The 15114-nt window shown below is 38.0% G+C and overlaps 1 long non-coding RNA gene across 1 annotated transcript; it reads left to right on the top strand.

Moving 5' to 3' along the window:
* The first annotated feature begins 7086 nt into the window (after positions 1-7086).
* Positions 7087-9723, top strand: LOC114534844. The gene is made up of 3 exons (XR_003688167.1): positions 7087-7213; positions 8806-8903; positions 9522-9723. It is a non-coding gene; the product is annotated as an uncharacterized LOC114534844 (long non-coding RNA).
* The last annotated feature ends 5391 nt before the right edge of the window (positions 9724-15114 follow it).

The following is a 15114-nucleotide window of genomic DNA, read 5'->3' on the forward strand; positions in this document are numbered from 1 at the left end:
TACACTGGGCGGAGTAGCTTGCACCCATATGATTAAATACGGCAACTGCTGTAGTATTATCTACTATCTAGTCTTACCCTAACATGGGTATCATTCAGTGAAGAACAGTAGGTTTGTAACCCAAGATATAATGCTAATAATTCTAGGTAGTTAATGTGGTGGTGTTTCTCCCCTTCACCACAGGTTCCCCCCGTTTTGCTTGTTTGAAAAACTGCTCTCCATCCGCTAAGGGAAGCATCAGTCGTACAAGATGGTAATTTGTGTGAAATGACGTTGTGAACATGAGAGATATTTGCGAGCCACCACCTTAGCTCTAGGCGGGAGTTTTCAGACAACCCCATGGTATCATGGAAATTTCCTTTTGATATTCGAATGCTTGGTTTTGTCTGCTTTGAGTGAACGGTAATTTAGAGGGCCATGCATCACCCCAGGAAAAGAGGCTATTAATTTACCTATTAACTGGGCTAAATCACGAATTTTTATCTGGCGTGAGTTCAATACGGTGTCACACATATTTGTAATATCCGTACGTTTTTCATCAGTTAACGTAACTGTCATGTCGACTGAGTTGATGATAAAGCCTAACACCATAATAATCTGAGACGGATTAAACGCAGATTTTTCCGGATGAACGACGAAACCTAATTCGTCAAATTGTTTCAACGCAGCAATTACACAGGTAGCGCATTCCTCATAAGTGTTACCCTGAAGGAACAGATCGTCTATGTACGTAACTTGCAATTATATGCCCAAGTTGACGCAGTCGGGCTAAGGGTGGTTTGAGTAACTTAGTAAACATTCGTGGACAGCTAGACAGTCCATTAGGCAAACAAGTAAATTGGTACAGAACGCCCTTCCAACGGAAACGAAGGAATTTGCGGTCTGACGGGTGAACCGACACGGAATAGTAGGCGTCCTTAAGGTCTAGTGAGGCCATGTAACAGTTTCGTTCGATCAGGTTAGTGATAGACCGTAACGTTTCCATTTTGAAAAGGCGATATGTCACAAACTCATTAAGCCCTTTTAAGTTTAGGATAAGCCTATGGCGCCCATCTTTCTTTGGTCGTGTGAAAATAGTCGAGAGAAATTCGCCTGGACAATGCGCAGTTGTTTCAACAATCCCTCGAGATAGCATAAGGGCTATTTCCTGATCAATTATCGTGAGCTCTGCACCCGAAAAGCTTTGCTTAGGGCAAAAGGTTTGCAAAGGTGTTTCCGCAAATTCTATTTTCGCGCCATGAACAATTCGCAGTATTTCAGGGTCTGAAGTAATTTTGGACAATTTTGTGGTTGAGAGATATTGTTGAATAGAATTTATTCGTGCGGGAAAATTACTCACCGATAATTGAATTTCCGCCAAGGTTTTTATGACTTGTTCTGTTTGTGTTTGAATGGGGTTTTTTTTTGGCCTTTCTGAAAAAACTGACGGCTGTTCCCTCATATCGGTTGTGGTTGCCATTGGCTCTATTTGGCCTCTCGTACGGCGATCTTTCACTCCGGCCGTATGACGGGCGGTAAATTCTGGGATTCCCACTTCTGGTTTTGTTGGAACCTAGGGAACGACTAAGCGTGTAGGTTTCCTTAGTGTCTCTTACTCTTTTAGCTAGGTCTTCCCCAAAGAGCAACGGGGAATGTGAGGAATCATCGGATTTTCTGCACAAACTATGGAATTCGGCTCGCAGAGCTGGGCGGATGTGCTCTCTACGTGTGTGCGATAATTCTCCTACGGCGTGCCCGATTAGGGCGATAACATCAATGATATTGGCAATTAGCGGCTTATTTGCGTCAGCGTTTTGAGTGACTATATGATCACAAGTCTGCAATAAAGCGAAAGATGCTTTTTGGAGCACTGATTGTAGGTTGCTCAGTTTGAGGTCACTGCGTTTACGTGCGTGTAGCATTTGTTCCCAGATTTCTGGGTTTACTTTAGGCACAGACATACTGCTGCTGTTGGCAGGCTGGTGATGTTTAGACATGATTGTCTTGAGTTTATCGTTCGATAGAACTATACCCCATCGTTTATTCGCGATATTAGCCAAGTTTTCATGGATTTTTGGCCCGGTTGGGTCAGCCTCTGAGAGATCTAGTTCGAGCTCTTTAAGAAGGTCAACCTCGTGGCTCGTGCTATTGTCCGATGTAGACACGTCGATCTGTTGATCAGGCGCGCAATCTTTTTCTAAAAACGCTCTTACGTCTGCATCTGACGCCGACACGCTTATATCGTCGCGATGATCAGGGTCTGACCATTCTGAGGCATCTGAGTGGCGGTCGTCGTGCTCTTTAAGGAGTGGTGGCGGCGCAATGGACAGTGCTATGTTAGTAATGTTACGTTCGAACATTTTTTGAAACAAGGCCGCCATTTTACTCATGTTCTCATTGATCTCGGCTAGATTCCGAGCCGTATCTGCGGTGAGTGTCTCATCAGTCTGGCCGGGTCGGCCTGCCTGATCGCCAGTTTGGCTGAGGCTAGTCGTTTGAGTAGGATCATTGGTTTCCCGATCGTGATCCATTATATTACTCGGAATGGTAAAGTTAAAGTTAATCTAAAACAAAAAGGTTATCACAAAGCAACGTTGGAAAAAGCAACTGCAGTACTCACCAACCAGCAAAGTCGTATTCAGCAACTAATGTAGATAATACCAACTATATAGGTCTTCGATGCTACAGCTATGAAAGGCTAACGTACAATGGCTATCGGAAAGAATTATTAAACATGCAAGATATTTGCCGTATATGGCACGAATGACCAAAATCGCCGGAAAAGTCGCCCGCACACGAGAGCAACTGGCTTACGCCAATGGCCACGAATGACTTTTTGCTAAGTACATAGCTCTAGTGTGCGCCGGCCTTTACACAGACGATCATATAAAAAGATTTTTTATTAAATAAGCAAATCCTTAAGAAGGAAATGATTAAATTTGCTTCCGTAGCCATTAGTCTATTAATTTTTGTACCGGTGTTGCCTACTACATAACATTTTCAGTTTCAGTCTAGATTTCAGTTTTAAGTTGGACGTTTCGTATCAAGTGAGGCATTTTTCGTAGTTTTTCTGCCACTCGGGCAAATTGCTGACATCATCTTTGAAAAATATTTGCCGATACGCCCATGGGTATACTTTACACCAGCGACCTTGATTATGACACAATAACAGTATTTTTAGTTTTAAAAGCAGAATGAAGAAACTCTAGAAAGAAAGAAAGAAAATTAATTTAAGCTCGAATTCAAATTCCTTTTGTTATAGGTTACTGAAAATAAATAATAGTTCTACTCAGTTTTGGAACAAAACAATTGCAAGTAAATATTTGATGAATATCTCAGACCACAGCTGTGAACCATTATACCCCCAGGTGGTACTTTACATGCAACAGGATATTTAAAACAGCAAGCACAACTATGATCTCGTTTCTTGAAAATTTTAGTAAGAGCCTTAATTATGGAATATCGAAAGGTGAGAATCTTTTAATACTGAGTATAGGTAGAAACTTGCCTATAAACTTACCTCTCTTCATCGTATTTGAAGTTACCTCTCTTACGAGGACATATAAAAAGTATGAAGCACAATGGCTATTGCCTATTGCGAAATTGCATCCGTTAATATAGAGAAATGATAATATCAAGATTGAAATTAATCGCATAATTTTATTACGAACAGGGCTTAACTAGAATGATAATAGATGTTAGATAATAGAACGACAAAGAAATAGATGTTTTATAAAGCTCTCATTTTTACAGTCGTACGTGGGATAAGATTTTATTCGATTCCCATGCAGGCCTGATCATGAATTTTTCTGTCGTCCTTTGTGATTAAATGCATGATTGTCAAAATAATTGGCGGTCCGAGTTAGTATAGAATTAAGATCCACAATCCCAAAAAAAAGCTTCGGGGCAGACTTAGCAAGACAGATTATTACTGCAAAACGGAGTAAACGAAGTTTCCTTTATTCTCAGAAAGCCTGCATGTAGACACAATGAATACTTTTATATTTTCTGTCTCAGAAGCCACGGAAGAATGGTCTAACGAAAGGAAATCTCATCCAATACTGCAACGCATTCAAAGCAAAGCGTATCAGGATCTACGAGAACGCAGACGTCACTTGGCAATCTCTCATTTTTACTTCAGGATTAACTCGGGCCTTAAAATGAAACATACCTATATAAATTTACTTCGTGAACCCGTGGAACGTTTCATATCTCATTATTATTATGTAAGAAGCCCAAATCGCTGGGGGGGAAAGCTTCGTAAGTTGAAAGCTTTGGGTCATTGGAATGTGACCCTGGAACAATGCATTGAAAATCAGTACGAACTCAAGGTTGTAAATGGAACACTATGACCAGATTATTTTGCGGACCAGATACGTTTTGTCTCAACGGAACAAGCCAAGCTCTGTCGCAAGCGAAGGCCAACATGTTTCGTTATTACTGCAGTATTGGTTTAGTAGAATATTTGAATGAGTTCACGGCTGTTTTGCACAAACGTTAGCCAAACTTTATCTCAAAATATCACAAGATAATAGGCAAGAAATTCGTAACAGTCGGTGTCGAGGGGAAACCAATTAGTGATAGTGTCATGGCCAGACTAAGAATGGTTAACAATGCAGACATTGAATTGTATAATTACGCCAAAACTTTGTTCCTTAAACAAGCCGAGCAATGTGGAATAAAAATAAAATGAACGTCTTCCAAATTAATCTGACCTTCGAAGAGGCCGGGTGAAGTCGAAGTGTAGTAAACAACTTCTATTTTTTTATAATGCAAGTTGCCTTCTGAGCGATCCAGGATATACCCACCCGTACCCTATTTAATTTAAGGAATTTCCATGATAAGGAAGAATCTGCTCAGCAAGAATAGTAAGTGATAGAATTCTTAATTCGGAGGCTTCAAGGCAGATTTGGCAGCGTTGCTTGTTGCGATTTTGTTCAAAAAGATTTATTCCTTCGACTTAAATACTAATAATATTCTTAGATTTATATTTTAACTTCAGTTTATTAACGCAAGATTCACTTTTCTACACTCGAAATCTAATGCTCTAACTAAACCCTCAAATTACGTTCTTTTTAAGCCTTTTTATGCATTCCCGCCAAACGTGTCATAAACCCTATATTTACTGCTATAACTGCAGGGACTACTCATTGCGAGAGACGAGTCACTGATTTTATACATTCTTTTTAAGCCTTTTTATCCATTCTCTCCAAACGTGTCATAAACCCTATATTCACTGCTATAACTGCAAGGACTACTCATTGCGAGTCACGAGTCGCTGGTTTAATACATAAAAGAAAACATCTTTTTACTATACAATTAGCAATTATTATTGAATAAAATACTCACAAAGTGAGCTGAAACGTAAAACTAGAAAATGCTGACAATGTTCTGCTTATCAGGCTTACTAGGTTTGATAGTTCGATTCCACTCATAAAAATATTGTACGACACAATTTAGGTATTCGAATATCAAGACATAGCTGATGTACTGCCTCGAGTATTCATTGATTCACTTGGTTGACTAGACATGGAAGCATCCATGTTGCTAAATGCAGGGATGGTCCTCTCATTTACCAGCACTGTTTTGATGATGAACTTTCAGCATATGCTGCAATTGGATAGGCTGGTTCTCCATCCTTGCTTATATCAAGACCTGGTAAACGAAATAGTGTACAAAAACTAAACTTAATATTGCAGCAATTTTTAAACAGAATACATAATTGTGAAGGATAGAACATAAATCTTCGAATCAGGAATATTCTAGCCCAGTGATTTTCAATGGGAAGAACCCTGGGAACGAGACTGACCATCATCTTTTGTTTGTAACGTTTGCAAAACTCAAGAAAATTTGCAAAATGGGTATTGATAATTGGTGCATGGTTTTTTATAAAAATCAGCCAGCGTATGTAAAACTGTTACGAGGCGTATGTGATATTACAATAAATTGTTTCAGATTTGAAAATCACCTTTCGCTTCAGCTTCAGCTTTTACTTTCAGTTTCTTGAAGAATCTGAGACTTAGAAAAAGTATTGCCGAGAAGAACGCAGACAAGACAATTATCGCAACACCACCAAGGAGATCCCAACCGAGTAATTTAAAACTGAGCTTATCACCAACATACAATATACCATCATTTTTGTCCAACAGAGGCGCGGCAAGAAGCCCCCACATTCCGCCACCTAAATGAACTGAAAAAATTTAAAGACTTTAATTCGAAGTCGCTTAAAATTCAAGGGTGCTGGTGCATGAAGCAACATCAGCAATTTGGATGATGAACACTTTTCCATAGAAACTACTTCTTTTTTAAGTCTAATTTTAGCGATGTCATTTTCAAGTATTCCGGATCGCCCCCATTGGCAATCTGGTATGTCCAGCACAAAAACGACTCTGAATAATTATGCTTCATCATGTGATCATTTCAAATAAGATTGTCATTGCCTCATGATATGATTGAATAACCACACTTGAATTACCTGAGGTTGCCGTCACTGGATCATCGACTTTTAAATGGAGAAGTACGATATCCCAGGCGATATAGGTGGCCCCAGCAATGAAACCGACAATAAAAGCTGCATAAGGATGCATCTCGTTGCCACCGGCACTAATAGACACCTAGAAACACGCACGAATCAATTGATCAAAGATAGGGTCTACCGCGGTCGAGCCTATATCGTAACTAAGTCTAAGACGAAAAATGTTTTCTGGCCAATGGTTTTAAATATGCTTTTAATTACGATACAATTAGAAATTAAAATGAAATGTATTACTGAATGAGCACTAAATGAACTGAGTTTTAAATTTCTGAATTTGTGGACCCCAAATGTAATCCAGATTATCTTTTTGCAAACACCTAGAATTACGTGATAATATAATTGCAAGTTTTTCTGACTAGGCGTTCTCAAAGTGTGAAGTATAATATAATGTAATGACATGTGAATTTGATACCCAAGTTCGTGTCAGGCCTCCGAGTCTACATTGTTCCGGTTTTTTTCTAGTCACTTGCGCACTGATGTATTGGTTGTTTGGTTACGCGTTTGCGTGGGGAGAGAAAAGTAATCTGTTTCTTAGCCACAGTAATTTCGCCCTGTCGGACCTTCTTGAATCAACTAATATCTATGTTCATTGGTTGTTGCACTTCACCCTCGCTGCCTTCACCTGTTCGATTGTAAGTGGTGCTCTCGCCGAAAGGACAAACTTTACCGTGTACACGCTGTTTACGGTATTGATGTCAGGTAAGTTGATGCTATTAGGAACCTTTAGATTGTTCTAACTATAACAACAAGTTTATATTATGGATGACTCAAAGGCAAAGCGTCGATAGCCAATATTCTTATCATTTGGTATATACAAGATTGAGGGTGATGTAACCCGTTCTCCACAGGCGTTTTTAGACCCTACCATCTTAGGTAACTGGCTTAAAATTTCAACATTTGAGGCTTCAGAAAAACATCAAAACAGTGAAAAAATCTTCAATATACAGAACCTCAAAATATTCTTTACATATGCCGTTGACTGTGAAAGCTTTGATTTTGAAGCGACTTTTTACAATAAAATAGAAATTTTGGTTTTAAAAAACCCTTTTTGAAGTTTAAGCGATGATGTAAAAGCCTTTCGTAGCCTAATAATATTTTTATTATGACTTTAGAAAACAACGTATCCAGCTCATAATTATATAAATAAACTTCATCCTTCTTCATACAGCGAACACAGTATATTATAAGCAACTATACTATATAGACACGTACCGATTTAAAACATTTGAAAGCTTTATATAAAGAATAAATCGTTTCTTTTCCGCTTTTTAAACTTAAAGGGAAACCTTCTTTGTTTTAGATCATTGGATCCCAATGATGATTTTCATTGGATTTTTAATTAAACCCATTTTATTTGGCATGTAATAATAATGTTTAGTGCCTATATCACTGGTGGAATCTTTATGCATTTGAAAAGAATGTAAAAAGTTAGTTAATACATTAAAGAAAGTTTTTGATTTAGTGCACTAATTTTGAAGATACTAGCCTTTAAACTACCTGCAATTCCTGAGTCCCAGGCTCCTGTAAACAATGGGCAGTTTCAAATTGAATAGCCGTGTTTAAACCCAGGAGGTTGGGACTCAGGAACCGCAGTTAGTTTAGAGGCTTGTATCTTCGAAATTATTGCACTAAATCAAAAAATGTTTTTTAATATATTAACTAACTTTTTACGTTGTTTTCGAATGTATAAAGATCCCACGAGTGATATAGGCACTTTAAAAGCAGTTTCATAAAAAACGTTTCCAAATTTGCAGTTAATAAAATGCTGACGTTATCATTGAAACACGAATTTTCAGCCAGTCAGAAAGTTGCTGATCAGCTTCCACTCATTTAAATCTCGCGCAAGCGCATAAGTAACAAAACCGGCATCCAACGACCATGGCATAGAATTTTGACAACTTTTGATCCCGTTATGTTCTGTCACAATACCCGGGTGTAATTCCTAACCTCCGGGCGAAATTAGTATCCTCGCACGGTGCTTACACTCTAAGTTAATCTGTAGAATTAATTCATTTTCGAGTACCCCAAAACTTTTTAAAATTTGAAACCCCTGCAACTTTACTACCTTACTAGCCATGCAGCTCGGTTTCTTGTTATTATTGCACAGATCACGTGATCAAGTATTAAATAAATAATAAATAATTTCAATGCTTTTAGCCTGAGGGGGGGGGGGGGAGAGGAGGGGTCTCTTTTGTTGAACATCCGTGATAATATTTAACGATCCTGAAGTTTATGAGAACTGATTGTTTGCGCAGCTTTTGCGTCGTTACTAATAACTCACTTTGTTGAAGGCTTCATTTACCCCGTCGTTACTCATTGGTGTTGGCACGAGGAAGGCTGGCTCAAGAAAGGCGACGAAGAAACTCTTGGAGAAGGTGTCTCTTTTCAGGTAGGCGAAACTTCGCAGCTATCAGGAAGACGAGGAACCCTGGGTTTTTATCAAATACCTAAGGTGGTACACCATTAATTTTGCATAATTATTGATAAAATTGAAAATATCGAAATATCTTAACATAATAATATCCGTCTTTTACATAGAGTCTAGTTCACAGCACAGATCTGCTTCAGTGTGCAAAATGAGAGCTTAGTTTGGAGCTTAGTTTTATGGTAGAAAAGAGCAAGAGTTTTGCCGCTGTATTATTCAAATCAACTTCGGCACAATTGCGCAAAAATTATTTCTTTTCGGACGTGTATCTAAACTCCGAAACGACTGCTGAAGCGAACTTGGCATGTGAATGTCTGTACTGTGAACGCGAATTACAACAATCATACATTTCTACTTCTTAACATATTTCAATATTTTATAAATATGCAAATTACCTTAAGCTGGTACACCACAATCGTAAAATCTTAGCCAAAGTCGGTTAAAATTTTTTTGAAAAAGTTAAGTAATTGCTGATCACCAATTCTTGTTTTGCCCTGAGAAGCTGCTTAAAGCAAAAATAATAAATTCAAAATTGAAATATCACTGGCTTCCTGTGATCTATCTATATTTACACATTTGCAGGATTTTGCAGGCAGTGGTGTAATTCATGTCACTGCAGGAACCATGGCTTTGGTAGGCTCAGCAGTAATTGGATCAAGATCTGGAAGATTTGAACGTGGTAAACCAGTTCCTATTGGTGGACATACTGTTCCGGTAAGAATTTTTTTTAATCATCGTATTCGTAAATATATATTTAGCCATCTTGAATCATGTGCATTATGGCTTAATAAAATTTAAAAGTAGTAATGTGGATAGAGAAACTATATGATAATTTTATATAATACATAAACACTTTTTACATAAACACTTTCCTGGCGACCATGAAGGCATTTAATTAATTTTTTGCACATGTACCACAGGTAGCCCGCTATTGGATTTGCTTTTAGTTAAATATTAAACACATTCTATGCAAAACGACATGAAGTGTCATCTTCCTTCATTCACTGCCGACATATTATCGCAGGCGCCAATTCGTGCGGTGCAGTGTAACCTTTATGTATATATTAATATAAGGTTGGCAACTCTTTGTCGTATTTTCACATTTACGAATTACATACCCAAATTACACATGAAAATACTCGTACTTAAACACAAAAATATACACAAAAAACTAAATCTATGTGGGAACTGACTCTCCTAAAACATTTCCGAAACATTTGTTTGTCTTTAAAGCCATTGCAAATATGTGAAATTTACGAAAATACAAACACTTTTTGGTTGAATTTTTTGAAAAGCCGTCGGGATCCCATCACCCTGCCCTACGTCACAGCAAACACGCAATATGATTGGCTGGTTGAGTCCCGTTAACGTAAACAAATTTCAAAATTCAAAGCTAAGCCAATCATATTGCGTGTTTGCTGTGACGTAGGGCAGGGTGATGGGATCCCGACGGCTTTTCAAAAAATTCAACCAAAAAGTGTTTGTATTTTCGTAAATTTCACATATTTGCAATGGCTTTAAAGACAAACAAATGTTTCGGAAATGTTTTAGGAGAGTCAGTTCCCACATAGATTTAGTTTTTTGTGTATATTTTTGTGTTTAAGTACGAGTATTTTCATGTGTAATTTGGGTATGTAATTCGTAAATGTGAAAATACGACAAAGAGTTGCCAACCTTATATTAATATATACATAAAGGTTACACTGCACCGCACGAATTGGCGCCTGCGATAATATGTCGGCAGTGAATGAAGGAAGATGACACTTCATGTCGTTTTGCATAGAATGTGTTTAATATTTAATTAATAGAAAATCCAATAGCGGGCTCCCTGTGCATGTACACCTCGCGTTTAGCTTGCTGCGTTTGGAGGATACGTTTGTTTGCTTGGTTTTCTCGCTGTGATTTGCGGAAACCAAGGGCACGTGACATCCCGCGGGGACACTGAAGCAATAGCTCTAATTGCAATCAACACGATACTGTCGTCTTCCGGTGGGGCATTGACGGCGTTTTTTATCCGTCGAACTTGGGGAACATGTTATGGTCATCACTCCAGTGTCCTTACTATGATCAATGGAGCATTGACTGGAGCGGTAAGATGATATTAGCGAATTATACGTTTTGTTCGGTTCTATTTTTCATGCGTATGGAAACCTCCCGACGGCAACGATAATGCTTTTGCACAGCGAAGAAATCATTGTCCAGCTAGACGAACGGTATTCCTGCAAACACAAGTTCTAAATTTCAAGTGTGCCTGTAGTATAATTTCAAGGGTTTTTTTTCACTCCAAACAAATAGTTCCATAACTTAGCTGCGTCCCCAACTAAACTAATCAGATTGAGAAAAATAAATATGCTGTGGCATGTTACGATAGGATTAAAGTGAAAAATGTGCCTTTTCATTTACTTTAACCGAATAGTTGACTATCTTGTTATATAACCGGTGGAGTTTCCAATCAATGAAAAACAGTACCACTTATAGGGCATGCACGTGATAGGAAAACATTTTAATAGTATAAAATTTTAGAGAATAAAAATTTTCAACAGTACAAAAACTTCTTCCCAATGTTGGCCTAAATGTTAATTCCAACTCATTGTGATAGAGCAAATTATTTCCCTGCAGTCATCGCTAAATTTACAATTCAATTCATTTAGTGCTCATTCAGTAATACATTTCATTTTAATTTCTAATTGTATCGTATTTAAATGCATATTTAAAACCAGCTACTCGTGATTGCCAATGGCCAGAAACATTTCTCGTCTTAGTTATGATAGGCTCGACCGCGGTGGACCCTATCTTTCATCAATTGATCCGTGCGTGTTTCTAGGTGTCTATTAGTGCCGGTGGCAACGAGATGCATCCGTATGCAGCTTTTATTGTCGGTTTCATTGCTTGGGCCACCTATATCGCCTGGGATATCGTACTTCTCCATTTAAAAATCGACGATCCAGTGACGGCAACTTCAGGTAATTCAAGTGTGGTTATTCAATCATATCATGAGGCAATGGCAATCTCATTTGAAATAATCACATGATGAAGCATAATTATTGAGAGTCGTTTTTGTGCTGGGCATACCAGGTTGCCATAGGGGGCGATCCGGAATACTTGAAATGAAAGTAGTTTCTATGAAAAAATGTTCATCATCCGAATTGGTTTTCGTTACGTTTTCCTGAAATTATTTTCATCAAAATACAAACCTGCTGGCGATTCAAAACAATAAGTTTATTCAATTCTTTCTTACCACAAAATTTTGACAAGTTTAAATATGACAGGTGGAAGATAATTAGGAGCATTTGTGGCACATGCACGAAAAATAATTGAGGTGTAATTTAATTGTTGCAAAAATTCCGAGATCTGACAATGGATTTCCATTTAAATGGGTAATCAATTTTCGCTTTATTTTTGAGGACCTTGGTCGCACTCGGATGAGCATTGTTAGATGCATAAATAAATCTCATTTCCACTTTTTATTTAATTCATATCCATAACCTATATGTGCTGATGTTGCTTCATGCACCAGCACCCTTGAATTTTAAGCGACTTCGAATTAAAGTCTTTAAATTTTTTCAGTTCATTTAGGTGGCGGAATGTGGGGGCTTCTTGCCGCGCCTCTGTTGGACAAAAATGATGGTATATTGTATGTTGGTGATAAGCTCAGTTTTAAATTACTCGGTTGGAATCTCCTTGGTGGTGTTGCGATAATTGTCTTGTCTGCGTTCTTCTCGGCAATACTTTTTCTAAGTCTCAGGTTCTTCAAGAAACTGAAAGTGACAGCTGAAGCTGAAGCGAAAGGTGATTTTCAAATCTGAAACAATTTATTGTAATATCACATACGCCTCGTAACAGTTTTACATACGCTGGCTGATTTTTACAAAAGACCATGCACCAATTATCAATACCCACTTTTCAAATTTTGCAAACGTTGCAAAAAAAATATGATGGTCAGTCTCGTTCCTACGGTTCTTCCTATTAAAAATCACAGGGCTAGGATATTCCTGATTGGAAGATTTGTGTTCTATCTTTCACAATTACGTATTCTGTTAAAAAATTGTTGCAATATTAAGTTTCATTTTTGTACACTATTTCGTCTTCAAGGTCTTGATATAAGCAAGCATGGAAAACCAGCCTATCCAATTGGAGCATATGCTGAAAGTTCATCATATCAATATCCGAAAACAGTGCTGGTAAATGAGAGGACCAACCCTGCATTTAGCAACATGGATGCTTCCATGTCTAGTCAACCAAGTGAATCAATGAATACTCGAGGCAGTACGTCAGCAATGTCTTGATATTCGAATACTTAAATTGTGTCGTACAATATTTGTATGAGTAGAATCGAGTTACTGAACCTGGATGAGCAGAACTTTGTGAGCCTTTGCTATAGTTTTACGTTTCAGTCGACTTTGTGAGTAGTATTTTATTCCATAATCACTAATTGTATAGTAAGAAGATGTTTTCTTTTATGTATAAAACCAGTAAATCGTCACTCCCAATGAATAGTCTCTGCAGTTAAAGCAGTAAATATAGCGTTTATGGCACGACCGGAGAGTTTAGATAGAAAGGTTTTAAAAACACGTAATTGAGGGCATATTTAGGGCATTAAATACGTTAAGTTAATAAAATATACATCTATGAATATTATTTGTATTTAAGTCGCAGGAATAAATCTTTTTGGACAAAATCGCACAAGATCGCGTGTTCTTCCTTATCATGGAAATTCCTTAAATTAAATATAATATTTGCCTGCGAATAGGAATTTTATGTCTGTCATCTTGTTTCATTATCATAATGGGCAACTCTGCCAAAGGGGTGGAGGAAATCTGCTCTGAAGAGATAAAACTTTAGCTGTAGGCCAATAATTTAACAGATGGAACAATTAGATTATTTTCAGGGTGCTGTCATAAGACACACTCATAAACATTTCTAGTTAGTCGCTTAAAGTCAGCTGGCGAAGCAAGTTAAAAACTATTCTGAAACAATTTCATACATCCCACCTCCTCCCCATGCCTGCATCCATGAACCTGGTTGTGCGGGTATTCGGGGCTAAAGGGGGGCGTTATTTGTAAATTTTACCCTCACCTTACTGGGCACGTATTGTATTTCACGTATTGTGAGCGCCATTGTACGGCTGCCATCTTAATAGCTCCACATATTTTCCAAGTTTTTACCGCTTTTGCGTCGTTTTTATAAATGATAAGTTGCTAAATCCACTTATATATTGCAAGGATCCCATATAATGCTGTATTACACAAGGAACTCGCTATTCAACATTGGAAAATTATGGAAACTACAAACTCGCTGTCAAGGCGAGATGTTATTGAACAAGCCGCTAAATAGATTGTCGTCTGTTGTGTGGAATGATCTCAAACGGATTGGCTTATTGAAACCATTCAGAGGAAATCGTGGTGGATGTGCAAGGGAATCTATTAAGAGTATCCAGGTTATTAAATCGAACCAATTTATAAGAATCAAAGTCGGAAGGAATCAGTGTTTTGCCAACTATGAGAACTTATTAAATATTCAAGCGGACACATTTGAGCAAACCACTGGCGTAGCCAGCATCGATAATTGGGGGGGTCCATATTCATATATTCATGTAAACAGACTGTAAAGACAATTGATTTGAAAAGAAATTAATCCTGCGTATCACGAATATATGAATATGGACCCCCCCAATTATCGTTCTGGCTACGCCGCTGGAGCAAACTAAAAGAATTAATCCATCAACTGAAACCGGAGAACAAAGTCAGACTTCATCCGTGGCATTTTACTACGTTCCCTCGATGTTGCTCTCAAACACGATGTCTCTTGCCCCAAAGATCGACGAGATTGCTTACTTCATGAAATTGAAAGACGTAGACATCGCACTTTTTACCGAAACATGGCTTAAAGATTCAATCCCAGATGAAGCTATTAATATTTCGGGCTATCGAGTAATGAGACGTGACCGCAAACACAAAAAATGTGGTGGAGTGTGTTTGTATGTAAAGAATGGCATTGTTTGCCACCCACTTCCAGATTTACAAAGTGAAGATCATGAAGTCCTGTGGACACTGTTACGACCTAAACGCCTTCCACGCGGTTTCTCAAATATTATCACAGCAATTATTTACCATCCTCCCGATGCCGATGAAAAATCTATGCATAACTATCTCCAATCCTCACTGGAAAAAGTGGA

The sequence above is a fragment of the Dendronephthya gigantea genome, unplaced genomic scaffold (genome assembly GCF_004324835.1).
Source record: "Dendronephthya gigantea isolate DGI-Jeju-01 unplaced genomic scaffold, DenGig_1.0 000108F, whole genome shotgun sequence".
In the NCBI taxonomy this organism is placed as follows: domain Eukaryota; kingdom Metazoa; phylum Cnidaria; class Anthozoa; order Malacalcyonacea; family Nephtheidae; genus Dendronephthya; species Dendronephthya gigantea.